The following is a 7,872-nucleotide window of genomic DNA, read 5'->3' as shown; positions in this document are numbered from 1 at the left end:
CTGGCAGTGAGAGTGCCATCTTTGAGAACATGGGAAAGGTTTTTGATGGAGCCTGGTACAAACTTGCAAGGGGAAGACAACTCAATATGTATGTAGATGGCCAGACTGCAGGCACAGCCCCTGTCAGTCACTACAGAGCAAGGAGGGCAGATGGAGACATTGCCCTGGCAAGGTGAGCCCGGGACAATGTTCCTCCTGGTGTGATCATCAGGGCCTTATTGTGTATGACAATTGTGTATGACCTCAGCTACCAATAGTTACCCTATGCACAACTTTAGTTGTGTGTTGTAATAGCAGAAATTTATTACTTCATCACCTTGGGATTACTGTGCACTAGAAGCAGAGCTGCAGTTCATGGTTTGAGAACAGTGTTTGTTTTATTTCAGATGCAAGGGATGTGCTCCATATAACTAGAAGTGACTGGCTCAAAATTCTTTAAACCTTCTGTTTAACAAAAAGGACTGATGAGTGTGCTCTGCCCTTTGCTTTGGTTCCTACAAAATACAGAACAAGTCTCTGTTCCCTGGTTAAAATAACCCTGGAGACTGAAATTGGTGGTCATAGCATTTGACTTCCCTATGGGGCCCTGACTTGCCACAAAATGCCATCACTGAAATAACACAAGGCCATCCAACCTTGGAAAAGCAACACAGGATTTCATACACAAAAAATTCTAGAAACTCACTTCCAACTGAGATCGCTTCAGATCTTACCACCTTCCAAACTAAATGTGCTATAGACTTCCTTGATGTTTAATATTTCCACAATTAGTTCTTAAGATGAAAGCACCACCTCACTAGAAATCCTCTCCATCCCATGCAGATAAATTCACAAACCTACCAAGCTCCTTCTCCCACAAACTGGGAATTGATTATTATACTCTGTCCTATGCTTGGGAAACGCATTCTTTGCTACTGAAGGTGTCTACATGGATTAGCAGGCAGACTGGGGCTAGATTGAAGCTGTTCAGAAAGTTTAAAACCTGCCTTCCTGTTGGTTTATCCTGTATGTTGATGCATCACTGCTTGAACTTCATGTAGATCATAACAGGACATCAGAGGAAACCTGTGAAGTTCCTGGGGTGGTAAGCTGACAGACTGCAAATAAAATATCCTTGGAGATTCTTTTCCTTGATGTTTTAATAAAATAATTTGCCTAGTTTTCACTATTGCTTTTTCTTTCACCTCTTCCTTTCAGGAACATGAGCAGGCAACCTTCCTGCTTTATAGATTTGTAAATAGGGAAATTAGACATACATATTTTTTACCATTTGGTACACAAAAGGGAAGTGTATATCAAGTACTACTTAAATGAGCCAAGTTTAGCCTAGCTGTTCTCTATTTGCTTTTCCTGTTGCATGTTTCTTCCCTTTCCCACAAGGATGCTTGTTTGGGGTATTTGGAAACTCCCAAAAGATTGGAACAGTGTGTTTTAGACAGCGAGGTTGTGCCAGTCCACCTGGTAAGGAGGACAGGTATTTATGGTATAAAGTAGAACAAGCCTCTAACAACTTCTAATTTATTTGATTAATTTGATAAATAATAAATTGCTGCTAGAAACATGAGACTTTTGGTACTCAGGCATGTGGGTGTACAACCAGCACACTGAGCTTGCCTTCAGCACCAGGGTGTTGTATATTTGGGAGAATCAGAGGAAGCAGAACTACTTTTCACATCTCTTTTTGAGATTGATTACTCAGATATGCATGGAAAATATTTGAAGCAACAGACAATTTGTCAAGGGTAGGGGATGGAATAGTAGTCAGGTTCAGCTGAGAAAAGGAAAACATGGCTTTCTGGTACCTGAAAGTTTATACATCCAACACCCATTTGATAAAACAGAAACCGTGGAAGGTAGAGTATGTACTTGTATCTGAGACTGTAGACTAAAAATCTTGGTCCTGTGGAGCAAGGCGAACTGCTTGTAATGGTAAGAGAGAGTTACAGAATGGAAGAATTCAAAGGCAAAATGAGGTTGGAGAATGGAAGTGAGAGACTAGACTAGACTAGACTAGACTAGAATAATTTCAGTTGGAAGGGAGTTACAATGACCACCTAGTCCAACTACCTGACCACTTCAGGGATGACCAGAAGTTAAAGCATGTTATTAAGGACATTGTCAAAATGCCTCTTAAACCCTGAGAGGCTTGGGGTGTCAAGCACCTCTCTAGAAGCCCTGTTGCACTGTTTAACCACCCTCTTGGTAAAGATCACTAGAGCCCAGTGAGGAACACTCAGTACCTCTCTCTTCCCTTCCCCTCCTCAGGGAGCTGTGGAGAGCAATGAGATTGCCCCTCAGCCTCCTCTTGTCCAAACTAGACAAGTCCAGAACCTTCAGCCACTCCTCACAGGATGTGCCTTCCAGCCCTATGACCAGCTTTGTTGTGCTCCTTGGGATGCATTCAAGGGCAGTCACATCCTTCTTAACAGGTGGGTCCCAGCACTGCACAGAGGGCTCCAGGTGAGGCCACACCAACACCGAACACAGTGGAATAATCCTCTCTTTTGTCCAGTTGGTCGTACTGTGTTTGATGTACCCCAGGATGGGGTTTACCCTCTGGGCTGCCAGGGCACACTACTGGCTCCTGTTGAGCTGCTGCCCAGATTCATTTCTGCAGAGCTGATCTCCAGTCACTGGTCTCCCAGTTTATATTTATGCCCATATATTTATGCCCAGTGTTACTGCATCCCAGATGCAGAATATGACATTTGATCTTGTTAAATTTGATCCCATTAATCATTGGTCAAAGCTCCAACCTATCTATAACTCTCTGCAAGGGGAAATACTTCCCAGTTTAGTATCATCACCCAGCTTGCTAATGATACATTCAATTATCCCTTTGGATTTTCTACTCCCTCTTCTTACACTGAGGAATGTATCCCTTTATTTTGCCTTAGCCTGTTGTGGACAGTGGAGTTATACTGATTTATATGCAGGAGGGGAGTTGTTAAAATTAACCATGCAACGGTTCATGTAATATCTGTGACAATTTACGAATCATTGACTAAATGAAAGCAGAGTAGAGCTAGCTTGATCTGGAACATATCTGTACTCTGCTATTTCAGGTAAGTAAATCTGGGGATCCAGTTTGCTGGACCTGTGACACCCTAGAGAAACACCAGTGTCTTGATTTGAACTTAGCAATGCCTTCTCTTTGGAAGAATTCTAAAGTTTCTTTTCCCTGACTATAAATGACTTCTCTTTCTTCTGCCCGTGAATTTAATGAGGATCTAAGATAGGAATTTTCTCCCTCCATTACAGTTTTTCCATAGCTGCTTTGCACATAGCAGTGTTTTGATCTGAGAAAAAAAAGATTTAAGAAGATGCATGAGAGGAACATGACAGTGTGACTATTAACTTCTCTTGTGCTAGGAAATAGTTTCTTGTTCTCAAGATCTTCAAAACAAACAGAAAGTCAATTCATTGAGAAAGGAGTCATAATAAAACCTAGTTCTATCCCCTGCTTTTCCCGATATGAATGATACCATTTCCTACAGAATAACAAGTTGGATATTAATATGGGAAAAAAAGCCCCCCAACACAGGAAATGCATGTTTTTCTTGCTCAATTCAGACACTTTACCAGACAAAGATGCTCAAAGTCTGAACTGATGAGTTTCTTTGGCAGTGATTATCCCACAACAGCATTTCATTAAGTGGTGTGGGGGATTTCCTCTTTGCTTCCACTCCAAGATTACTCACAGATCCCGCAGATGGAGATCTCCCAAATGACAGCCTTTTTTTCCCCTCCCAAACCTCCAAGAATTTAAAGATTCCTTTTAGAAAAATAAGTTTCTCTTTTATTGTGACTCAAATTTAATCAGTCCAATGCAGCCTATGCAAAAACACATGCAGCTTTAAATTAGCATTTGTGAACAAGCTGGGTTTCTTTGGCTGTTTGCTGAGACTTGGCAGTTCAGTTCCTGGAGGAAAAAAGAAAGAAAGATTCATGTCTATTTATGGCTCGATTTTCAGACATGCTGAGTACCTCCTGTGGACTTTGAGAGCTGTTCCTCTGAAAATCAGGTCACTGATGTGATGCTGGAAGGAGAAAGCACAAGGAAAAAGAAGGGCTCTGATTTTAAAACACAAATGTTTATATGGTCTGGGGAAGAAAATAAAATGAATAAATAAAGCATTTTTTAAAGGTCTTGTTTGGAACTACTGGACTGAGTCACATATTTCAGACTGAGTTCAAACTGAAAAATGCCTGTGTGCACAAAAGCACTGACAGTCACCTATTTTCTAGCATAAGCAGAGTATGTTTTTGTTTCTCTCCCCAGCTAACTTACTAGTAAATCACTAAAAGCTTTACTTGTTCATGCAAGTCCAACACTGGCTGGAGAGGTTGCTCTCCTCCTACTTACCTCAGCTGCCTGTCACTGCCTCCAGCCAGAGGTTCCTGTCTTCTCCACGTGTTACTGAGGAGCTGATCAATGGAAGCAGTCACTAAGTTATTCAACCTAAGTAGACCAGATAATACATTTTAAAAAGTAGGTCTTTGACTAAAATGCAGTAGCAAGTGCACATGTGACCTGCTCAGCTGTGGGATCTGACTAGGGTGATATTCTTCATCAGAGGTAATATCTTGTCTTACTCAGTTTTAAAAGCCTCTTTTTGATCCAGATTTTTTTCTCTGTGGCCCCCAACATTAAAACACAGTGGTACAGAAAGTAGTTGTCATAAATCCAAACTACTAAAGATTTTTTAAAAATAATGCTTTCCAAAACTTATGATAGTCAGTTCATAAAGCAAACCTAAGACTTAAATCCCATCTATACTTCATATAATCACATTACAACAATGCACTTGTCCACTCCTTATTAAGCATTAAAAAAATCGCATATACATTGCAGACTTTTATTCCCTCACCATCTGCTAAGGTAGTGTTAAAGGTGAGATTTCCTGAGGTACTCAAACTCACAAAGTGACAATTTCTTCACTTTCAAGAATATAATAATTTTAGGTAATGTTTTGCTCAAACAGATTTCCACTAAAAAAAGCCAAACCGCCACCGAAAAAACAAAACAAAATAACCCCACATCTGTATTTTCTGGTTATATAGCTTTTTTGCCTTTTTTTTATAACTGGATTTTATTAATAAAATATTTTTTATACATTTTATTTATACATTTTCAATGCAATTTATTATAGACATATTCCTGTAAAAGAACCAACCCTAGTGATTTCTGTTCTTCACTAACTCTGAGATGCTCCTCAGTGTCAATGAGAATCGAGTATTCAGACCCCTCCAGTAACTCTAAATTCCACAGTAAATATTTAAATTCTGAGACTACTTTTGTAGATCAAGTTCCCTTAAATGGAACTGGAACAATTGCTGTCAAGGACAAATGTTGAAAAAAAAAGAGTGTTGTAAATTTGTTAGTTTGAGTCCCTCTGCAGTACAGAATGAGGCTAGTAATTTCATTGCCAATAGAATAGAATGGCACATGGATTGTTATTTATTGATTCAAAAAACAAAAAAACAACAGTCCAAAAAACTAAAAGAGAGTTTTTGCCAAATGCCTGCAAATATGCGGTCTTTAGGATTTGGTATAAAACCTTAAGTCAGTAAAACTGTTTCTGAGTCTCTGACCTTCATCCTAGTCCTTCCAGGTGGGTTTGAAACAGAAATTCCATGAAATAAGGGACTAGTGGAACAGTAACTCTTACATTTCTATCACCTACAATACAAGATCTTCCATAGCCTTTTTAATCCAGGATAACAAAAACAGTACAGAGATGTCTTGTGCAAGTTGCTTGCAAAGCTGTTTAAGCAACATTATGAGAACTAGAAAATCTACTCATGACAAAAGAGGAGTGAGATAAGACAAATACTGTCACACTAAAAGCAATTTATATTGGAAGATTGTATAATCCATCTGAAATGTTCAAAAGTATCCAATTTTAAAGCAGTAATTCCAGTAATTGCAATCTGACCTGGATATAGAGTCTCTTTGGATAGCTTTAAAAGTACAGCCTCTATGGATATGGGAGACTGAAAAGACTATCATTCAAGCCTGTTTTTTGGTTTTTTTTTTTTGTGCAAGAGCATCCACAGTATGTCAGACTGGTCCCTGCCCAAAGAACTGTCTTGCAGCACACAGCTGTACAGAGATCAGAGAAGAGCAACAGCAACAGGGATTTACTATGCATGATACCTTACAGATGGAGCAGCCTAAATAAGAACTCAAATAAAAGTAATTGGGGGAAAAGAATTAGTGTTTATGCTTAGAAAGACACTAATATCTTGTTCTTTAAAAAATAAATCAGATCTTTAGCTACTGATACATATTAAACCATAAGTTACTGATACATATTAAACCATAAGTTACTTATACCTCTTTATTAGCCGAAATGGTTTTGAGCCAAAATCTGCATTTCTTCTGGCTTCAGTTATTGTTTCTTTTCAGGAAGACTTTTGGCTGTCTGGGTGACCGACTGATTGGTAAGAACGAAAATGCAAATTGCATGGGCTTAGGAGGGCTGGTTTTCCTCCTGGTTTTACTCTGAGAGGTTGTGTGATTTTGGACAAATCAGCACAGGTTCCAGTGCATTGCTCCCCTTGAAGACGAAATTCCAGATGTTTTTCTTGAAATATTTCCAGGCATACAACACCTGGTAATTCTGGACTTCCACTTTGTTATCCAGTTTTAGGCAGAACTCCAGACAAAGTCAAAAACATTCCCCAGCCCAGTCCATACCAAAAAACCTGGAGAACACTTTGATTCCACTATATTTCTTAATATGAAGTAAATAATAATTCTTAGAAATTCTTAGAAATGTTGTTCTCATACTGTATTTACAAATATGGTCAAATAAAGAACACAATTCAGACATGAAGACTGAAAGATGTCCTGAGATAATTTAAAACATCACATCTCAATATTTGAAAGTCACTGTCCAGGCCTAAAAAACAAAAAAAGCCACTAAAATTACTATCTATTTCCAAAAGCCCTAAAACTTTGTAATACTTCTTGAAATATTTTCTACTCATGAAATATTTTTTTGTTGATGATATTTTTTATTACTAAGTGTTGAAGGCCTCAGGAAAGACTTCATGTCAGGTTCAGGCAGTTGGATGTAAACATACAGAAGGGAAAATTTTCCTTTTTGTGGTATATATTTTTAATATTTCTCCACCTCTCAGGACCTGTTTATGGTCTACTTTAATCTTTTTTCTTCTTCCTTCAGCAAAGATGGTGTTCTGCATCTTAATACTTGTGACTGTCATATAATCACTTGCGTAGTCAGGTAGTCTACTCGGCTCACACTAGCATTTAAACAGCTTTATAATCAGCGCTTGAAAATTCAGATCTACCAAAACACCTACAAGAAAACAATCAATCCAAACTTGGTGTTATATTAGTTTTCTTCAGCTGAGTTCAAATTCTGTACTGTTTCTTTCTCTTGTCCCTATTCATTGCAGAGGAGTTGGACTAGATGACTTTTAAAGGTCCCTTCCAACCCAAATTATTCTATGATTCTATAAGTCTTGGGGAGTTAAAACTGGTATGGTATTTTTTCGGGCATAATATCTGTGGCTGGTGGACAAACCTTCAGCAAACCAGTAACTCTAAATTCTACAGTAAATATTTAAATTCTGAGACTACTTTTGTAGATCAAGTTCCCTTAAATGGAACTGGAACAATTGCTGTCAAGGACAAATGTTGAAAATAAAAGAGTGTAGTAAATTTGTCGTGAGAGAAATAGTTAAACTTGTTGCTATTTGCATTGAGATCACTAGACTTCACTTAATGCTCACTGAAAAACACGAGATGTTGTATCACCCCCTGAATACGCAGGCAGACTTTTGTATACAAGTTATAATCTCTTCAGATATAGGTTTACTCTAAAAGACCCTGGAATAGGA

The sequence above is a fragment of the Corapipo altera genome, unplaced genomic scaffold, assembly GCF_003945725.1.
Source record: "Corapipo altera isolate COAL_440 unplaced genomic scaffold, ASM394572v1 51, whole genome shotgun sequence".
In the NCBI taxonomy this organism is placed as follows: domain Eukaryota; kingdom Metazoa; phylum Chordata; class Aves; order Passeriformes; family Pipridae; genus Corapipo; species Corapipo altera.
The sequence above is the reverse complement of the archived record's forward strand: the minus strand, read 5'-3'. Positions refer to the sequence as shown.